General features: G+C 44.3%; 19 non-coding genes across 19 annotated transcripts; all 19 read right to left on the bottom strand.

Annotated features, from left to right (window-relative positions):
- Window positions 1-1814: 1814 nt before the first annotated feature.
- trnal-aag (transfer RNA leucine (anticodon AAG)) lies at window positions 1815-1896 on the bottom strand. The gene has a single exon. It is a non-coding gene; the product is annotated as a tRNA-Leu (tRNA).
- Window positions 1897-2456: 560 nt separating this feature from the next.
- Window positions 2457-2528, bottom strand: trnag-ccc (transfer RNA glycine (anticodon CCC)). The gene has a single exon. It is a non-coding gene; the product is annotated as a tRNA-Gly (tRNA).
- A 280-nt stretch (window positions 2529-2808) lies between these two features.
- On the bottom strand, window positions 2809-2890 carry trnal-uag (transfer RNA leucine (anticodon UAG)). Its single transcript has one exon. It is a non-coding gene; the product is annotated as a tRNA-Leu (tRNA).
- A 795-nt stretch (window positions 2891-3685) lies between these two features.
- trnag-ccc (transfer RNA glycine (anticodon CCC)) lies at window positions 3686-3757 on the bottom strand. The gene has a single exon. It is a non-coding gene; the product is annotated as a tRNA-Gly (tRNA).
- A 1087-nt stretch (window positions 3758-4844) lies between these two features.
- On the bottom strand, window positions 4845-4928 carry trnal-uaa (transfer RNA leucine (anticodon UAA)). Its single transcript has one exon. It is a non-coding gene; the product is annotated as a tRNA-Leu (tRNA).
- A 734-nt stretch (window positions 4929-5662) lies between these two features.
- trnal-uaa (transfer RNA leucine (anticodon UAA)) lies at window positions 5663-5746 on the bottom strand. Its single transcript has one exon. It is a non-coding gene; the product is annotated as a tRNA-Leu (tRNA).
- Window positions 5747-7350: 1604 nt separating this feature from the next.
- trnag-ccc (transfer RNA glycine (anticodon CCC)) lies at window positions 7351-7422 on the bottom strand. The gene has a single exon. It is a non-coding gene; the product is annotated as a tRNA-Gly (tRNA).
- Window positions 7423-10355: 2933 nt separating this feature from the next.
- Window positions 10356-10437, bottom strand: trnal-aag (transfer RNA leucine (anticodon AAG)). The gene has a single exon. It is a non-coding gene; the product is annotated as a tRNA-Leu (tRNA).
- Window positions 10438-10997: 560 nt separating this feature from the next.
- On the bottom strand, window positions 10998-11069 carry trnag-ccc (transfer RNA glycine (anticodon CCC)). The gene has a single exon. It is a non-coding gene; the product is annotated as a tRNA-Gly (tRNA).
- Window positions 11070-11347: 278 nt separating this feature from the next.
- Window positions 11348-11429, bottom strand: trnal-uag (transfer RNA leucine (anticodon UAG)). The gene has a single exon. It is a non-coding gene; the product is annotated as a tRNA-Leu (tRNA).
- A 796-nt stretch (window positions 11430-12225) lies between these two features.
- Window positions 12226-12297, bottom strand: trnag-ccc (transfer RNA glycine (anticodon CCC)). The gene has a single exon. It is a non-coding gene; the product is annotated as a tRNA-Gly (tRNA).
- Window positions 12298-12575: 278 nt separating this feature from the next.
- trnal-uag (transfer RNA leucine (anticodon UAG)) lies at window positions 12576-12657 on the bottom strand. Its single transcript has one exon. It is a non-coding gene; the product is annotated as a tRNA-Leu (tRNA).
- A 731-nt stretch (window positions 12658-13388) lies between these two features.
- Window positions 13389-13470, bottom strand: trnal-uaa (transfer RNA leucine (anticodon UAA)). Its single transcript has one exon. It is a non-coding gene; the product is annotated as a tRNA-Leu (tRNA).
- A 731-nt stretch (window positions 13471-14201) lies between these two features.
- trnal-uaa (transfer RNA leucine (anticodon UAA)) lies at window positions 14202-14283 on the bottom strand. The gene has a single exon. It is a non-coding gene; the product is annotated as a tRNA-Leu (tRNA).
- A 731-nt stretch (window positions 14284-15014) lies between these two features.
- Window positions 15015-15096, bottom strand: trnal-uaa (transfer RNA leucine (anticodon UAA)). The gene has a single exon. It is a non-coding gene; the product is annotated as a tRNA-Leu (tRNA).
- A 789-nt stretch (window positions 15097-15885) lies between these two features.
- trnag-ccc (transfer RNA glycine (anticodon CCC)) lies at window positions 15886-15957 on the bottom strand. Its single transcript has one exon. It is a non-coding gene; the product is annotated as a tRNA-Gly (tRNA).
- A 2928-nt stretch (window positions 15958-18885) lies between these two features.
- Window positions 18886-18967, bottom strand: trnal-aag (transfer RNA leucine (anticodon AAG)). The gene has a single exon. It is a non-coding gene; the product is annotated as a tRNA-Leu (tRNA).
- Window positions 18968-19528: 561 nt separating this feature from the next.
- Window positions 19529-19600, bottom strand: trnag-ccc (transfer RNA glycine (anticodon CCC)). Its single transcript has one exon. It is a non-coding gene; the product is annotated as a tRNA-Gly (tRNA).
- A 278-nt stretch (window positions 19601-19878) lies between these two features.
- On the bottom strand, window positions 19879-19960 carry trnal-uag (transfer RNA leucine (anticodon UAG)). The gene has a single exon. It is a non-coding gene; the product is annotated as a tRNA-Leu (tRNA).
- Between the last annotated feature and the right edge of the window lie 528 nt (window positions 19961-20488).

Consider the following 20488-nt stretch of genomic DNA (forward strand, 5'->3'; position numbering starts at 1 on the left):
CGCAGTGTAGAACTGGATCAGCAGCTCCTGTGGAAGACTGTACTTCCCCAGTTACCTCAGGAAGTACATCCTCTGCTGGGTCTTTTTGAGGATGGAGGAGATGTTGGTCTCCCACTTCAGGTCCTGGGAAATGGTGGTGCCTAGGAATGTGAAGGTCTCCACAATAGACACCAGCCTGTCTGATATAGTGAGGGGGAGCAATGTTGAGGGATGTCTCCTGAAGTCCACCGTCATCTCCACAGTCTTAAGCGTGTTCAGCACCAGGTTGTGTTGACTGCACCAGAGTACCAGACGCTCAACTTCCTGTCGGTATGCAGACTCATCACCATCCTGGATGAGCCCAATGACAGTGGTGTCGTCTGCAAACTTCAGGAGTTTCACAGTTGAGTTCCTGGAGGGCAGTCGTTGGTGTACAGGGAGAAGAGAAGTGGGGAGAGGACACATCTGTGAGGGGCACCAGTACTGAGGGACCGTGTTCCAGAAGTGATCTCCCTCAGCCTCACTTGCTGCTTCCTGTCTGTCAGGAAGCTGGTGATCCACTTGCAGGTACCAGGTGACACGCTGAGCTGGGAGAGTTTGGAGGTGAGGAGTTCAGGCACAATGGTGTTGAATGCCGAGCTGAAGTCCACAAACAGAATCCTGGCATAGGTTCCCGGGCGGTCGAGATGTTGCAGGATGTAATGCAGCCCCATATTCACTACATCATCCACCGACCTGTTTGCCCGGTAGGCAAACTGCAGGGGGTCCAGTTGGTGTTCTGTGATGTCCTTTAGATGGGCTAAAACCAGGCGTTCAAAGGATTTCATGACCACAGACGTCAAGACGACAGGTCTGTAGTCATTTGGAACAGTGATGGTGGGTTTCTTGGGGACCGGAATAATGGTGGAGCGTTTGAAGCAGGTGGGAACTTCACACAGCTCCAGGGATCTGTTGAAGATGTGGGGGAAGATGGGAGCCAGCTGTTCAGCACAGGCTTTGAGACAAGAGGGGGAGACACTGTCTGGACCTGCGGCTTTCCTGGTCTTCTGTTTCTGGAACAGCCAACGCACATCTTCAACGTGTATTCTGAGTTTCAGGGGGGGTGGGGGGGTTGTGATTGGAGTCGTTGACTCTGGGCAGGGGAGGGTGAGGGAGGAGGGTGGGGGGGAGAGAGGTGTGACAGGGTTCATTGTCTCTGGGAAGGGGTGGGTGACGGAGGAGGATGGGGGGGGTGAGGAGTGATGGTGGTCTGTGTTTCTGGAGTGGGGTGGTTGAGGGGTGTGAATCTTCAACCAAGGCACAAACTAGGAAGTTTTCCATGTTGTGGAATACCAAAGTGCATTTAGACCAAAAAGTTGTATTTGCTTTTGGTTGAATACAGATCAGATTGAGATGGGCTGTGGAAGTGAGTGGTGGTGTAACTACATGATGTTAAGAAGCATTATTTAATTCCTCTGGGCAATTGTCACAGATTTTCCCACAGAGAGCATGGCCCGGGTGAGCAATCAATCTAATGCTGGATTCCTGAAAGAATCCATGGTCAGGGCAACAGCAGCAATGCATGGCCAGATAAAAAAGTGTGTGTGACATGACAGAGCATGAACTTTACAGAATGCATGCATTGTGCATTTTAAACAAAAAAAAAAGTCCTTAACTTTCACTGCTGGTTTAATCATATAGGCAGAGGTGAGATTTGTAAAAAGACAGAGGATGAATATTATTGACTGCTAGATGTTCACCATTAGGTGTGTCATAGGTGTATTTTGTTTGCATGGCTGCTTGATGAACACCTAAAACTAAACACTACAATTAGTTCCCTGTACTTTAAAACATAATGGCAGCGGTGGGATTTGAACCCACGCCTCCGAAGAGACTGGAGCCTTAATCCAGCGCCTTAGACCGCTCGGCCACACTACCATTCGTTAGCTCCATTTCCGATTCTGATGGTTGAATACAGATCAGATTGAGATGGGCTGTGGAAGTGATTGGATGATGTAACTACATAATGTTTAGAAGCATTAACTAATTCTTCTGAGCAATTGTCACAGTTTTACCCACAGACAGCATGGCACTGGTGAGGAATCGATCTAGTGCTGGATGCCTGAAAGAATCCATGCATCCAGCAGCAATGCATGGCCAGATACAAAAGTGTGTGCGACATGACAGGGTATGAACTTTACCGAATGCATGCATTGTTCATTTTAAACAAACAAAAACTAATTCATGACCTTTACTCATTTTTAATCACATAGGCAGTTGTGGGATTTGAACCCACATTTGTACAACAGACTGGACATTTACACTAGTAGCACAGACCTTTCAGACAAGCTACCTTCTGTGAGATTTATTAAATGCAACATCTTTACCATGACTATTTTGAGGGAAACTAGTAATGCTTCACAGAACATACAGTGCAGGAGACAACCAAAAGCATCGTACAAAGATCAATGGTTTGCGTGTTGTTGTAAAAGGTCCATTGCAGTGGCCGGGAATCGAACCCGGGTCAACTGCTTGGGAAGCAGCTATGCTCACCACTATACCACCAATGCACACAGCTTGCAGGTTGTCGTAGATTTTCTTAAAGGGAGCATGGCACTGATAAGGGTCAAACTAATGTTTGATGTGTAGTTAGAAGCTTATACTCAGGATTTTGAGAAACAATTTATGGCCAGGTGAAAGAGTGCGTGGGTAAAAGGACAGAGGATGAATGTTATTGACTGCTAGATGTTCACCATCAGGTGTGTCGTGGGTTGTATTGTGTTTGCATGGCTGCTTGATGAACACCTAAAACAAAACACTACAATTAGTTCCTTGTAGTTTTCATCATAATGGCAGCGGTGGGATTTGAACCCACGCCTCCGAAGAGACTGGAGCCTAAATCCAGCGCCTTAGACCGCTCGGCCACACTACCACTCATTAGGTTAATTTAGATCCTGATGTGTTATAGAACACTTGAGATGAAAACATGACCTTAGCCAAAATTTGGCTTAAAAAGTTGCACAACACAAAAGCAGGACAAAAAAAGGACTGCATTGGTTGGGAGTCCAACCTGGGTCAACTAATTGGAAGGCAGCTATGCTCACCACTATACAACCAAGGCACAAACTAGGAAGTTTTCCATGTTGTGGAATACCAAGGGCATTTAGACCCAAAAGTGGTTATTGCTTTTGGTTGAATACAGATCAGATTGAGATGGGCTGTGGAAGTGAGTGGTGATGTAACTACATGATGATTAGAAGCATTAACTAATTCGTCCGAGCAATTGTCACAGTTTTACCCACAGAAACCATGGCACTGGTGAGGAATCGATCTAGTGCTGGATGCCTGAAAGAATCCATGGGCAGGGCAACAGCAGCAATGCATGGCCAGATACAAAAGTGTGTGTGACATGACAGGGCATGAACTTTACAGAATGCATGCATTGTTCATTTTAAACAAACAAAAACTAGTTCATGACCTTTACTGCATTTTTAATCACATAGGCAGTTGTGGGATTTGAACCCACATTTGTAAAACAGACTGGACATTTACACTAGTAGCACAGACCTTTCAGACAGCTACCTTCTGTGAGATATATTAAATGCAACATCTTTACCATGACTATTTGAGGGAAACTAGTAATGCTTCACAGAACATACAGTGACAGGAGACAACCAAAAGCATCGTTCAAAGATCAATGGTTTGCGTGTTGTTGTAAAAGGTCCATTGCATTGGCCGGGAATCGAACCCGGGTCAACTGCTTGGGAAGCAGCTATGCTCACCACTATACCACCAATGCACACAGCTTGCAGGTTGTCGTAGATTTTCTTAAAGGGAGCATGGCACTGATAAGGAGTCAAACTAATGTTTGATGTGTAGTTAGAAGCTATACTCAGGATTTTGAGAACAATTTATGGCCAGGTGAAAGAGTGCGTGGGTAAAAGGACAGAGGATGAATGTTATTGACTGCTAGATGTTCACCATCAGGTGTGTCGTGGGTTGTATTGTGTTTTAATGGCTGCTTGATGAACACCTAAAACTAAGCACTACAATTAGTTCCCTGTACTTTAAAATATAATGGCAGCGGTGGGATTTGAACCACGCCTCCGAAGAGACTGGAGGCCTAAATCCAGCGCCTTAGACCGCTCGGCCACACTACCACTCATTAGGTTATTTTAGATCCTGATGTGTTATAGAACACTTGAGATGAAAACATGACCTTAGCCAAAATTTGGCTTAAAAAGTTGCACAACACAAAAGCAGATGAAAAAGAGGACTGCGTTGGCTGGGAGTCCAACCCGGGTCAACTAACCTGAAGGCAGCTATGCTCACCACTATACAACAAAGGCACAAACTAGGAAGTTTTCCATGTTGCTGGAATACCAAGGGCATTTAGACCCAAAAGTGGTTATTTCTTTTGGTGAATAGAGATCAGATGAGATGGGCTGTGGAAGTGAGTGGTACTGTAACTACATGATGTTTAGAAAATTAACTAATTCTTCTGAGCAATTGTCACAGTTTTTCCCACAGACAGCATGGCACTGGTGAGGAATCAATCTAGTGCTGGATGCCTGAAAGAATCCATGGTCAGGGCAACAGCAGCAATGCATGGCCAAATGAAAAAGTGTGTGTGTGCCATGACAGAGCATGAACTTTACAGAATGCATGCATTGTGCATTTTAAACAAACAAAAACAAATTCGTAACTTTCACTGCTGGTTTAATCATAAAGGCAGAGGTGAGATTTGTAAATGAAAGAGGATGAATGTTGTTGACTGCTAGGTGTTCACCATCACTTGTGTCCTGGGTGTATTGTGTTTTCATGGCTGCTTGATGAACACCTAAAACTAAGCACTACAATTAGTTCCTTGTAGTTTTCATTCATAATGGCAGCGGTGGGATTTGAACCCACGGCCTCCAAGGAGGACTGGAGCTTAAATCCAGCGCCTTAGACCGCTCGACCACACTACCACTCGTTAGCTTATTTTAGATCCTGATGTGTTATAGAACAATTGAGATGAAAACATGACCTTAGCCAAAATTTGGGCTTAAAAAGTTGCCACAACACAAAAGCAGGATGAAAAAAGAGGACTGCGTTGGCTGGGAGTCCAACCCGGGTCAACTAACCTGAAGGCAGCTATGCTCACCACTATACAACAAAGGCAAAACTAGGAAGTTTTCCATGTTGTGGAATACCAAGGGCATTTAGACCCAAAGTGGTTTATTTCTTTTGGTTTGAATAGAGATCAGATTGAGATGGGCTGTGGAAGTGAGTGGTACTGTAACTACATGATGTTTAGAAAATTAACTAATTCTTTCTGAGCAATTGTCACAGTTTTTCCACAGACAGCATGGCACTGGTTGAGGAATCAGTCTAGTGCTGGATGCCTGAAAGAATCCATGGTCAGGGGCAACAGCAGCAATGCATGGCCAAATGAAAAAAGTGTGTGTGTGACATGACAGAGCATGAACTTACAGAATGCATGCATTGTGCATTTTAAACAAACAAAAACAAATTCGTAACTTTCACTGCTGGTTTAATCATAAAGGCAGAGAGGTGAGATTGTAAAATGAAAGAGGATGAATGTTGTTGACTGCTAGGTGTTCACCATCACTTGTGTCCTGGGTGTATTGTGTTTTCATGGCTGCTTGATGAACACCTAAAACTAAGCACTACAATTAGTTCCTTGTAGTTTTCATCATAATGGCAGCGGTGGGATTTGAACCCACGCCTCCAAGGAGGACTGGAGCTTAAATCCAGCGCCTTAGGACCGCTCGACCACACTACCACTCGTTAGCTTATTTTAGATCCTGATGTGTTATAGAACAATTGAGATGAAAACATGACCTTAGCCAAAATTTGGCTTAAAAAGTTGCACAACACAAAAGCAGGATGAAAAAGAGGACTGCGTTGGCTGGGAGTCCAACCCGGGTCAACTAACCTGAAGGCAGCTATGCTCACCACTATACAACAAAGGCACCAACTAGGAAGTTTTCACTGTTGTGAATACCAAGGGCATTTAGACCCAAAAGTGGTTATTCTTTTTGGTTGAATAGAGATCAGATTGAGATGGGCTGTGGAAGTGAGTGGTACTGTAACTACATGATGTTTAGAAAAATTAACTAATTCTTCTGAGCAATTGTCACAGTTTTTCCCACAGACAGCATGGCACTGGTGAGGAATCAGTCTAGTGCTGGATGCCCTGAAAGAATCCATGGTCAGGGCAACAGCAGCAATGCATGGCCAAATGAAAAAAGTGTGTGTGTGACATGACAGAGCATGAACTTTACAGAATGCATGCAATTGTGATTTTAAACAAACAAAAACTAAATTCGTAACTTTCACTGCTGGTTTAATCATAAAGGCAGAGGTGAGATTTGTAAAATGAAAGAGGATGAATGTTGTTGACTGCTAGATGTTCACCATCACTTGTGTCCTGGGTTGTATTGTGTTTTCATGGCTGCTTGATGAACACCTAAAACTAAGCACTACAATTAGTTCCTTGTAGTTTTCATCATAATGGCAGCGGTGGGATTTGAACCCACGCCTCCAAAGAGACTGGAGCTTAATCCAGCGCCTTAGACCGCTCGGCCACACTACCATTCGTTAGCTTATTTTAGATCCTGATGTGTTATAGAACAATTGAGATGAAAACATGACCTTAGCCAAATGTGGCTTAAAATTTCACAACACAAAAGCAGGACAAAAAAAGGACTGCGTTGGCTGGGAGTCGAACCCGGGGTAAACTAATTGGAAGGCAGTTATGTTCACCACTATACAACCAAGGCACAAACTAAGAAGTTTTCCATGTTGTGGAATACCAAGGGCATTTAGACCCAAAAGTGGTTATTGCTTTTGGTTGAATACAGATCAGATTGAGATGGGCTGTGGAAAGTGATTGGTGATGTAACTACATAATGTTTAGAAGCATTAACTAATTCTTCTGAGCAATTGTCACAGTTTTACCCACAGACAGCATGGCACTGGTGAGGAATCGATCTAGTGCTGGATGCCTGAAAGAATCCATGCATCCAGCAGCAATGCATGGCCAGATACAAAAGTGTGTGCGACATGACAGGGTATGAACTTTACCGAATGCATGCATTGTTCATTTTAAACAAACAAAAACTAATTCATGACCTTTACTGCATTTTTAATCACATAGGGCAGTTGTGGGATTTGAACCCACATTTGTACAACAGACTGGACATTTACACTAGTAGCACAGACCTTTCAGACAAGCTACCTTCTGTGAGATTTATTAAATGCAACATCTTTACCATGACTATTTTTGGGGAAACTAGTAATGCTTCACAGAACATACAGTGACAGGGGACAACCAAAAGCATCGTACAAAGATCAATAGTTTGCGTGTTGTTGTAAAAGGTCCATTGCATTGGCCGGGAATCGAACCCGGGTCAACTGCTTGGGAAGCAGCTATGCTCACCACTATACCACCAATGCACACAGCTTGCAGGATGTTGTAGTTTTTTCTTAAAGGGAGCATGGCACTGATAAGGGGTCAAACTAATGTTTGATGTGTAGTTAGAAGCTATACTCAGGATTTTGAGAACAATTTATGGCCAGGTGAAAGAGTGCGTGGGTAAAAGGACAGGATGAATGTTATTGACTGCTAGATGTTCACCATCAGGTGTGTCGTGGGTGTATTGTGTTTTAATGGCTGCTTGATGAACACCTAAAACTAAGCACTACAATTAGTTCCCTGTACTTTAAAAACATAATGGCAGCGGTGGGATTTGAACCGACGCCTCCGAAGAGACTGGAGCCTAAATCCAGCGCCTTAGCCCACTCGGCTCATTTTAGATCCTGATGTGTTAAAGAACACTTGAGATGAAGACATGACCTCATCCAAAATTTGGCTTAAAAAAAGAGGACTGCATTGGCTGGGAGTCGAACCTGGGTATCTTGCTTGGAAGGCAGCTATGCTCAACACTATTCAGAATCAGAAACAGAATCGTATTTATTGGCCAAGTAAGTGCAAGCACATACAAGGAAATTGATTCCGGTAGATGGTGTCTCTCAAGTACAATGTAGGAAAAAAAGATAAAAAACAACAACAACAACAAACAACAACAACAACAATGTGTAAGGGTGTTTGTGTTATTGTCCAAGTTGTGGATTGTTGTGATTTATAAATAACTATAACTATATCTACTATTTATGAATAAATAGGCAAAAAACAAACGAAATCTTATATACAAGTGAACATAAAGTGCAGTGTGTAATGATGGATGAGATTTACAGTATCAGCCGTTTAGGAGGGAGATGGCGAGGGGGGAAGAAACTGTTCTTGTGTCGGCTGGTCCTGGTCTGCAGGCTTCTATAACGTCTGCCAGCGAGCAGCAGGTCAAAGAGCCTGTGACCAGGGTGTGAGGGGTCTGAGATGATTTTCCCTGCCCTTTTCCTGGATCTTGAGAGGTACAGGTCCTGGATGGAGGGCAAGGGGGCACCGGTGATCCTTTCTGCTGACCGTACAGTCCGCTGCAGTCTGATCCTGTCCGGTTTAGTGGCTGCTCCATACCAGACAGTGATGGAGGAGCACAGGACAGACTCAATGACCGCAGTGTAGAACTGGATCAGCAGCTCCTGTGGAAGACTGTACTTCCCCAGTTACCTCAGGAAGTACATCCTCTGCTGGGTCTTTTTGAGGATGGAGGAGATGTTGGTCTCCCACTTCAGGTCCTGGGAAATGGTGGTGCCTAGGAATGTGAAGGTCTCCACAATAGACACCAGCCTGTCTGATATAGTGAGGGGGAGCAATGTTGAGGGATGTCTCCTGAAGTCCACCGTCATCTCCACAGTCTTAAGCGTGTTCAGCACCAGGTTGTGTTGACTGCACCAGAGTACCAGACGCTCAACTTCCTGTCGGTATGCAGACTCATCACCATCCTGGATGAGCCCAATGACAGTGGTGTCGTCTGCAAACTTCAGGAGTTTCACAGTTGAGTTCCTGGAGGGCAGTCGTTGGTGTACAGGGAGAAGAGAAGTGGGGAGAGGACACATCTGTGAGGGGCACCAGTACTGAGGGACCGTGTTCCAGAAGTGATCTCCCTCAGCCTCACTTGCTGCTTCCTGTCTGTCAGGAAGCTGGTGATCCACTTGCAGGTACCAGGTGACACGCTGAGCTGGGAGAGTTTGGAGGTGAGGAGTTCAGGCACAATGGTGTTGAATGCCGAGCTGAAGTCCACAAACAGAATCCTGGCATAGGTTCCCGGGCGGTCGAGATGTTGCAGGATGTAATGCAGCCCCATATTCACTACATCATCCACCGACCTGTTTGCCCGGTAGGCAAACTGCAGGGGGTCCAGTTGGTGTTCTGTGATGTCCTTTAGATGGGCTAAAACCAGGCGTTCAAAGGATTTCATGACCACAGACGTCAAGACGACAGGTCTGTAGTCATTTGGAACAGTGATGGTGGGTTTCTTGGGGACCGGAATAATGGTGGAGCGTTTGAAGCAGGTGGGAACTTCACACAGCTCCAGGGATCTGTTGAAGATGTGGGGGAAGATGGGAGCCAGCTGTTCAGCACAGGCTTTGAGACAAGAGGGGGAGACACTGTCTGGACCTGCGGCTTTCCTGGTCTTCTGTTTCTGGAACAGCCAACGCACATCTTCAACGTGTATTCTGAGTTTCAGGGGGGGTGGGGGGGGTTGTGATTGGAGTCGTTGACTCTGGGCAGGGGAGGGTGAGGGAGGAGGGTGGGGGGGGAGAGAGGTGTGACAGGGTTCATTGTCTCTGGGAAGGGGTGGGTGACGGAGGAGGATGGGGGGGGTGAGGAGTGATGGTGGTCTGTGTTTCTGGAGTGGGGTGGTTGAGGGGTGTGAATCTTCAACCAAGGCACAAACTAGGAAGTTTTCCATGTTGTGGAATACCAAAGTGCATTTAGACCAAAAAGTTGTATTTGCTTTTGGTTGAATACAGATCAGATTGAGATGGGCTGTGGAAGTGAGTGGTGGTGTAACTACATGATGTTAAGAAGCATTATTTAATTCCTCTGGGCAATTGTCACAGATTTTCCCACAGAGAGCATGGCCCGGGTGAGCAATCAATCTAATGCTGGATTCCTGAAAGAATCCATGGTCAGGGCAACAGCAGCAATGCATGGCCAGATAAAAAAGTGTGTGTGACATGACAGAGCATGAACTTTACAGAATGCATGCATTGTGCATTTTAAACAAAAAAAAAAAGTCCTTAACTTTCACTGCTGGTTTAATCATATAGGCAGAGGTGAGATTTGTAAAAAGACAGAGGATGAATATTATTGACTGCTAGATGTTCACCATTAGGTGTGTCATAGGTGTATTTTGTTTGCATGGCTGCTTGATGAACACCTAAAACTAAACACTACAATTAGTTCCCTGTACTTTAAAACATAATGGCAGCGGTGGGATTTGAACCCACGCCTCCGAAGAGACTGGAGCCTTAATCCAGCGCCTTAGACCGCTCGGCCACACTACCATTCGTTAGCTCATTTCCGATTCTGATGGTTGAATACAGATCAGATTGAGATGGGCTGTGGAAGTGATTGGATGATGTAACTACATAATGTTTAGAAGCATTAACTAATTCTTCTGAGCAATTGTCACAGTTTTACCCACAGACAGCATGGCACTGGTGAGGAATCGATCTAGTGCTGGATGCCTGAAAGAATCCATGCATCCAGCAGCAATGCATGGCCAGATACAAAAGTGTGTGCGACATGACAGGGTATGAACTTTACCGAATGCATGCATTGTTCATTTTAAACAAACAAAAACTAATTCATGACCTTTACTGCATTTTTAATCACATAGGCAGTTGTGGGATTTGAACCCACATTTGTACAACAGACTGGACATTTACACTAGTAGCACAGACCTTTCAGACAAGCTACCTTCTGTGAGATTTATTAAATGCAACATCTTTACCATGACTATTTTGAGGAAACTAGTAATGCTTCACAGAACATACAGTGACAGGAGACAACCAAAAGCATCGTACAAAGATCAATGGTTTGCGTGTTGTTGTAAAAGGTCCATTGCATTGGCCGGGAATCGAACCCGGGTCAACTGCTTGGGAAGCAGCTATGCTCACCACTATACCACCAATGCACACAGCTTGCAGGTTGTCGTAGATTTTCTTAAAGGGAGCATGGCACTGATAAGGAGTCAAACTAATGTTTGATGTGTAGTTAGAAGCTATACTCAGGATTTTGAGAACAATTTATGGCCAGGTGAAAGAGTGCGTGGGTAAAAGGACAGAGGATGAATGTTATTGACTGCTAGATGTTCACCATCAGGTGTGTCGTGGGTGTATTGTGTTTGCATGGCTGCTTGATGAACACCTAAAACAAAACACTACAATTAGTTCCTTGTAGTTTTCATCATAATGGCAGCGGTGGGATTTGAACCCACGCCTCCGAAGAGACTGGAGCCTAAATCCAGCGCCTTAGACCGCTCGGCCACACTACCACTCATTAGGTTAATTTAGATCCTGATGTGTTATAGAACACTTGAGATGAAAACATGACCTTAGCCAAAATTTGGCTTAAAAAGTTGCACAACACAAAAGCAGGACAAAAAAAGGACTGCATTGGTTGGGAGTCCAACCTGGGTCAACTAATTGGAAGGCAGCTATGCTCACCACTATACAACCAAGGCACAAACTAGGAAGTTTTCCATGTTGTGGAATACCAAGGGCATTTAGACCCAAAAGTGGTTATTGCTTTTGGTTGAATACAGATCAGATTGAGATGGGCTGTGGAAGTGAGTGGTGATGTAACTACATGATGATTAGAAGCATTAACTAATTCGTCCGAGCAATTGTCACAGTTTTACCCACAGAAACCATGGCACTGGTGAGGAATCGATCTAGTGCTGGATGCCTGAAAGAATCCATGGGCAGGGCAACAGCAGCAATGCATGGCCAGATACAAAAGTGTGTGTGACATGACAGGGCATGAACTTTACAGAATGCATGCATTGTTCATTTTAAACAAACAAAAACTAGTTCATGACCTTTACTGCATTTTTAATCACATAGGCAGTTGTGGGATTTGAACCCACATTTGTAAAACAGACTGGACATTTACACTAGTAGCACAGACCTTTCAGACAAGCTACCTTCTGTGAGATATATTAAATGCAACATCTTTACCATGACTATTTTGAGGAAACTAGTAATGCTTCACAGAACATACAGTGACAGGAGACAACCAAAAGCATCGTTCAAAGATCAATGGTTTGCGTGTTGTTGTAAAAGGTCCATTGCATTGGCCGGGAATCGAACCCGGGTCAACTGCTTGGGAAGCAGCTATGCTCACCACTATACCACCAATGCACACAGCTTGCAGGTTGTCGTAGATTTTCTTAAAGGGAGCATGGCACTGATAAGGAGTCAAACTAATGTTTGATGTGTAGTTAGAAGCTATACTCAGGATTTTGAGAACAATTTATGGCCAGGTGAAAGAGTGCGTGGGTAAAAGGACAGAGGATGAATGTTATTGACTGCTAGATGTTCACCATCAGGTGTGTCGTGGGTGTATTGTGTTTTAATGGCTGCTTGATGAACACCTAAAACTAAGCACTACAATTAGTTCCCTGTACTTTAAAATATAATGGCAGCGGTGGGATTTGAACCCACGCCTCCGAAGAGACTGGAGCCTAAATCCAGCGCCTTAGACCGCTCGGCCACACTACCACTCATTAGATTATTTTAGATCCTGATGTGTTATAGAACACTTGAGATGAAAACATGACCTTAGCCAAAATTTGGCTTAAAAAGTTGCACAACACAAAAGCAGGATGAAAAAAGAGGACTGCGTTGGCTGGGAGTCCAACCCGGGTCAACTAACCTGAAGGCAGCTATGCTCACCACTATACAACAAAGGCACAAACTAGGAAGTTTTCCATGTTGTGGAATACCAAGGGCATTTAGACCCAAAAGTGGTTATTTCTTTTGGTTGAATAGAGATCAGATTGAGATGGGCTGTGGAAGTGAGTGGTACTGTAACTACATGATGTTTAGAAAAATTAACTAATTCTTCTGAGCAATTGTCACAGTTTATCCCACAGACAGCATGGCACTGGTGAGGAATCAATCTAGTGCTGGATGCCTGAAAGAATCCATGGTCAGGGCAACAGCAGCAATGCATGGCCAAATGAAAAAAGTGTGTGTGTGACATGACAGAGCATGAACTTTACAGAATGCATGCATTGTGCATTTTAAACAAACAAAAACAAATTCGTAACTTTCACTGCTGGTTTAATCATAAAGGCAGAGGTGAGATTTGTAAAATGAAAGAGGATGAATGTTGTTGACTGCTAGGTGTTCACCATCACTTGTGTCCTGGGTGTATTGTGTTTTCATGGCTGCTTGATGAACACCTAAAACTAAGCACTACAATTAGTTCCTTGTAGTTTTCATCATAATGGCAGCGGTGGGATTTGAACCCACGCCTCCAAGGAGACTGGAGCTTAAATCCAGCGCCTTAGACCGCTCGACCACACTACCACTCGTTAGCTTATTTTAGATCCTGATGTGTTATAGAACAATTGAGATGAAAACATGACCTTAGCCAAAATTTGGCTTAAAAAGTTGCACAACACAAAAGCAGGATGAAAAAAGAGGACTGCGTTGGCTGGGAGTCCAACCCGGGTCAACTAACCTGAAGGCAGCTATGCTCACCACTATACAACAAAGGCACAAACTAGGAAGTTTTCCATGTTGTGGAATACCAAGGGCATTTAGACCCAAAAGTGGTTATTTCTTTTGGTTGAATAGAGATCAGATTGAGATGGGCTGTGGAAGTGAGTGGTACTGTAACTACATGATGTTTAGAAAAATTAACTAATTCTTCTGAGCAATTGTCACAGTTTTTCCCACAGACAGCATGGCACTGGTGAGGAATCAGTCTAGTGCTGGATGCCTGAAAGAATCCATGGTCAGGGCAACAGCAGCAATGCATGGCCAAATGAAAAAAGTGTGTGTGTGACATGACAGAGCATGAACTTTACAGAATGCATGCATTGTGCATTTTAAACAAACAAAAACAAATTCGTAACTTTCACTGCTGGTTTAATCATAAAGGCAGAGGTGAGATTTGTAAAATGAAAGAGGATGAATGTTGTTGACTGCTAGGTGTTCACCATCACTTGTGTCCTGGGTGTATTGTGTTTTCATGGCTGCTTGATGAACACCTAAAACTAAGCACTACAATTAGTTCCTTGTAGTTTTCATCATAATGGCAGCGGTGGGATTTGAACCCACGCCTCCAAAGAGACTGGAGCTTAAATCCAGCGCCTTAGACCGCTCGACCACACTACCACTCGTTAGCTTATTTTAGATCCTGATGTGTTATAGAACAATTGAGATGAAAACATGACCTTAGCCAAAATTTGGCTTAAAAAGTTGCACAACACAAAAGCAGGATGAAAAAAGAGGACTGCGTTGGCTGGGAGTCCAACCCGGGTCAACTAACCTGAAGGCAGCTATGCTCACCACTATACAACAAAGGCACAAACTAGGAAGTTTTCCATGTTGTGGAATACCAAGGGCATTTAGACCCAAAAGTGGTTATTTCTTTTGGTTGAATAGAGATCAGATTGAGATGGGCTGTGGAAGTGAGTGGTACTGTAACTACATGATGTTTAGAAAAATTAACTAATTCTTCTGAGCAATTGTCACAGTTTTTCCCACAGACAGCATGGCACTGGTGAGGAATCAGTCTAGTGCTGGATGCCTGAAAGAATCCATGGTCAGGGCAACAGCAGCAATGCATGGCCAAATGAAAAAAGTGTGTGTGTGACATGACAGAGCATGAACTTTACAGAATGCATGCATTGTGCATTTTAAACAAACAAAAACTAATTCGTAACTTTCACTGCTGGTTTAATCATAAAGGCAGAGGTGAGATTTGTAAAATGAAAGAGGATGAATGTTGTTGACTGCTAGATGTTCACCATCACTTGTGTCCTGGGTGTATTGTGTTTTCATGGCTGCTTGATGAACACCTAAAACTAAGCACTACAATTAGTTCCTTGTAGTTTTCATCATAATGGCAGCGGTGGGATTTGAACCCACGCCTCCAAAGAGACTGGAGCTTAAATCCAGCGCCTTAGACCGCTCGGCCACACTACCATTCGTTAGCTTATTTTAGATCCTGATGTGTTATAGAACAATTGAGATGAAAACATGACCTTAGCCAAAATGTGGCTTAAAATTTCACAACACAAAAGCAGGACAAAAAAAAGGACTGCGTTGGCTGGGAGTCGAACCCGGGTAAACTAATTGGAAGGCAGTTATGTTCACCACTATACAACCAAGGCACAAACTAAGAAGTTTTCCATGTTGTGGAATACCAAGGGCATTTAGACCCAAAAGTGGTTATTGCTTTTGGTTGAATACAGATCAGATTGAGATGGGCTGTGGAAGTGATTGGTGATGTAACTACATAATGTTTAGAAGCATTAACTAATTCTTCTGAGCAATTGTCACAGTTTTACCCACAGACAGCATGGCACTGGTGAGGAATCGATCTAGTGCTGGATGCCTGAAAGAATCCATGCATCCAGCAGCAATGCATGGCCAGATACAAAAGTGTGTGCGACATGACAGGGTATGAACTTTACCGAATGCATGCATTGTTCATTTTAAACAAACAAAAACTAATTCATGACCTTTACTGCATTTTTAATCACATAGGCAGTTGTGGGATTTGAACCCACATTTGTACAACAGACTGGACATTTACACTAGTAGCACAGACCTTTCAGACAAGCTACCTTCTGTGAGATTTATTAAATGCAACATCTTTACCATGACTATTTTGGGGAAACTAGTAATGCTTCACAGAACATACAGTGACAGGGGACAACCAAAAGCATCGTACAAAGATCAATAGTTTGCGTGTTGTTGTAAAAGGTCCATTGCATTGGCCGGGAATCGAACCCGGGTCAACTGCTTGGGAAGCAGCTATGCTCACCACTATACCACCAATGCACACAGCTTGCAGGATGTTGTAGTTTTTCTTAAAGGGAGCATGGCACTGATAAGGGGTCAAACTAATGTTTGATGTGTAGTTAGAAGCTATACTCAGGATTTTGAGAACAATTTATGGCCAGGTGAAAGAGTGCGTGGGTAAAAGGACAGGATGAATGTTATTGACTGCTAGATGTTCACCATCAGGTGTGTCGTGGGTGTATTGTGTTTTAATGGCTGCTTGATGAACACCTAAAACTAAGCACTACAATTAGTTCCCTGTACTTTAAAACATAATGGCAGCGGTGGGATTTGAACCGACGCCTCCGAAGAGACTGGAGCCTAAATCCAGCGCCTTAGCCCACTCGGCTCATTTTAGATCCTGATGTGTTAAAGAACACTTGAGATGAAGACATGACCTCATCCAAAATTTGGCTTAAAAAAAGAGGACTGCATTGGCTGGGAGTCGAACCTGGGTATCTTGCTTGGAAGGCAGCTATGCTCAACACTATTCAGAATCAGAAACAGAATCGTATTTATTGGCCAAGTAAGTGCAAGCACATACAAGGAAATTGATTCCGGTAGATGGTGTCTCTCAAGTACAATGTAGGAAAAAAAGATAAAAAACAACAACAACAACAAACAACAACAACAACAATGTGTAAGGGTGTTGTGTTATTGTCCAAGTTGTGGATTGTTTGTGATTTATAAATAACTATAACTATATCTACTATTTATGAATAAATAGGCAAAAAACAAACGAAATCTTATATACAAGTGAACATAAAGTGCAGTGTGTAATGATGGATGAGATTTACAGTATCAGCCGTTTAGGAGGGAGATGGCGAGGGGGAAGAAACTGTTCTTGTGTCGGCTGGTCCTGGTCTGCAGGCTTCTATAACGTCTGCCAGCGAGCAGCAGGTCAAAGAGCCTGTGACCAGGGTGTGAGGGGTCTGAGATGATTTTCCCTGCCCTTTTCCTGGATCTTGAGAGGTACAGGTCCTGGATGGAGGGCAAGGGGGCACCGGTGATCCTTTCTGCTGACCGTACAGTCCGCTGCAGTCTGATCCTGTCCGGTTTAGTGGCTGCTCCATACCAGACAGTGATGGAGGAGCACAGGACAGACTCAATGACCGCAGTGTAGAACTGGATCAGCAGCTCCTGTGGAAGACTGTACTTCCCCAGTTACCTCAGGAAGTACATCCTCTGCTGGGTCTTTTTGAGGATGGAGGAGATGTTGGTCTCCCACTTCAGGTCCTGGGAAATGGTGGTGCCTAGGAATGTGAAGGTCTCCACAATAGACACCAGCCTGTCTGATATAGTGAGGGGGAGCAATGTTGAGGGATGTCTCCTGAAGTCCACCGTCATCTCCACAGTCTTAAGCGTGTTCAGCACCAGGTTGTGTTGACTGCACCAGAGTACCAGACGCTCAACTTCCTGTCGGTATGCAGACTCATCACCATCCTGGATGAGCCCAATGACAGTGGTGTCGTCTGCAAACTTCAGGAGTTTCACAGTTGAGTTCCTGGAGGGCAGTCGTTGGTGTACAGGGAGAAGAGAAGTGGGGAGAGGACACATCTGTGAGGGGCACCAGTACTGAGGGACCGTGTTCCAGAAGTGATCTCCCTCAGCCTCACTTGCTGCTTCCTGTCTGTCAGGAAGCTGGTGATCCACTTGCAGGTACCAGGTGACACGCTGAGCTGGGAGAGTTTGGAGGTGAGGAGTTCAGGCACAATGGTGTTGAATGCCGAGCTGAAGTCCACAAACAGAATCCTGGCATAGGTTCCCGGGCGGTCGAGATGTTGCAGGATGTAATGCAGCCCCATATTCACTACATCATCCACCGACCTGTTTGCCCGGTAGGCAAACTGCAGGGGGTCCAGTTGGTGTTCTGTGATGTCCTTTAGATGGGCTAAAACCAGGCGTTCAAAGGATTTCATGACCACAGACGTCAAGACGACAGGTCTGTAGTCATTTGGAACAGTGATGGTGGGTTTCTTGGGGACCGGAATAATGGTGGAGCGTTTGAAGCAGGTGGGAACTTCACACAGCTCCAGGGATCTGTTGAAGATGTGGGGGAAGATGGGAGCCAGCTGTTCAGCACAGGCTTTGAGACAAGAGGGGGAGACACTGTCTGGACCTGCGGCTTTCCTGGTCTTCTGTTTCTGGAACAGCCAACGCACATCTTCAACGTGTATTCTGAGTTTCAGGGGGGGTGGGGGGGTTGTGATTGGAGTCGTTGACTCTGGGCAGGGGAGGGTGAGGGAGGAGGGTGGGGGGGAGAGAGGTGTGACAGGGTTCATTGTCTCTGGGAAGGGGTGGGTGACAGAGGAGGATGGGGGGGGTGAGGAGTGATGGTGGTCTGTGTTTCTGGAGTGGGGTGGTTGAGGGGTGTGAATCTTCAACCAAGGCACAAACTAGGAAGTTTTCCATGTTGTGGAATACCAAAGTGCATTTAGACCAAAAAGTTGTATTTGCTTTTGGTTGAATACAGATCAGATTGAGATGGGCTGTGGAAGTGAGTGGTGGTGTAACTACATGATGTTAAGAAGCATTATTTAATTCCTCTGGGCAATTGTCACAGATTTTCCCACAGAGAGCATGGCCCGGGTGAGCAATCAATCTAATGCTGGATTCCTGAAAGAATCCATGGTCAGGGCAACAGCAGCAATGCATGGCCAGATAAAAAAGTGTGTGTGACATGACAGAGCATGAACTTTACAGAATGCATGCATTGTGCATTTTAAACAAAAAAAAAAAGTCCTTAACTTTCACTGCTGGTTTAATCATATAGGCAGAGGTGAGATTTGTAAAAAGACAGAGGATGAATATTATTGACTGCTAGATGTTCACCATTAGGTGTGTCATAGGTGTATTTTGTTTGCATGGCTGCTTGATGAACACCTAAAACTAAACACTACAATTAGTTCCCTGTACTTTAAAACATAATGGCAGCGGTGGGATTTGAACCCACGCCTCCGAAGAGACTGGAGCCTTAATCCAGCGCCTTAGACCGCTCGGCCACACTACCATTCGTTAGCTCATTTCCGATTCTGATGGTTTGAATACAGATCAGATTGAGATGGGCTGTGGAAGTGATTGGATGATGTAACTACATAATGTTTAGAAGCATTAACTAATTCTTCTGAGCAATTGTCACAGTTTTACCCACAGACAGCATGGCACTGGTGAGGAATCGATCTAGTGCTGGATGCCTGAAAGAATCCATGCATCCAGCAGCAATGCATGGCCAGATACAAAAGTGTGTGCGACATGACAGGGTATGAACTTTACCGAATGCATGCATTGTTCATTTTAAACAAACAAAAACTAATTCATGACCTTTACTGCATTTTTAATCACATAGGCAGTTGTGGGATTTGAACCCACATTTGTACAACAGACTGGACATTTACACTAGTAGCACAGACCTTTCAGACAAGCTACCTTCTGTGAGATTTATTAAATGCAACATCTTTACCATGACTATTTTGAGGAAACTAGTAATGCTTCACAGAACATACAGTGACAGGAGACAACCAAAAGCATCGTACAAAGATCAATGGTTTGCGTGTTGTTGTAAAAGGTCCATTGCATTGGCCGGGAATCGAACCCGGGTCAACTGCTTGGGAAGCAGCTATGCTCACCACTATACCACCAATGCACACAGCTTGCAGGTTGTCGTAGATTTTCTTAAAGGGAGCATGGCACTGATAAGGAGTCAAACTAATGTTTGATGTGTAGTTAGAAGCTATACTCAGGATTTTGAGAACAATTTATGGCCAGGTGAAAGAGTGCGTGGGTAAAAGGACAGAGGATGAATGTTATTGACTGCTAGATGTTCACCATCAGGTGTGTCGTGGGTGTATTGTGTTTGCATGGCTGCTTGATGAACACCTAAAACAAAACACTACAATTAGTTCCTTGTAGTTTTCATCATAATGGCAGCGGTGGGATTTGAACCCACGCCTCCGAAGAGACTGGAGCCTAAATCCAGCGCCTTAGACCGCTCGGCCACACTACCACTCATTAGGTTAATTTAGATCCTGATGTGTTATAGAACACTTGAGATGAAAACATGACCTTAGCCAAAATTTGGCTTAAAAAGTTGCACAACACAAAAGCAGGACAAAAAAAAGGACTGCATTGGTTGGGAGTCCAACCTGGGTCAACTAATTGGAAGGCAGCTATGCTCACCACTATACAACCAAGGCACAAACTAGGAAGTTTTCCATGTTGTGGAATACCAAGGGCATTTAGACCCAAAAGTGGTTATTGCTTTTGGTTGAATACAGATCAGATTGAGATGGGCTGTGGAAGTGAGTGGTGATGTAACTACATGATGATTAGAAGCATTAACTAATTCGTCCGAGCAATTGTCACAGTTTTACCCACAGAAACCATGGCACTGGTGAGGAATCGATCTAGTGCTGGATGCCTGAAAGAATCCATGGGCAGGGCAACAGCAGCAATGCATGGCCAGATACAAAAGTGTGTGTGACATGACAGGGCATGAACTTTACAGAATGCATGCATTGTTCATTTTAAACAA

The sequence above is a fragment of the Denticeps clupeoides genome, unplaced genomic scaffold (genome assembly GCF_900700375.1).
Source record: "Denticeps clupeoides unplaced genomic scaffold, fDenClu1.1, whole genome shotgun sequence".
In the NCBI taxonomy this organism is placed as follows: domain Eukaryota; kingdom Metazoa; phylum Chordata; class Actinopteri; order Clupeiformes; family Denticipitidae; genus Denticeps; species Denticeps clupeoides.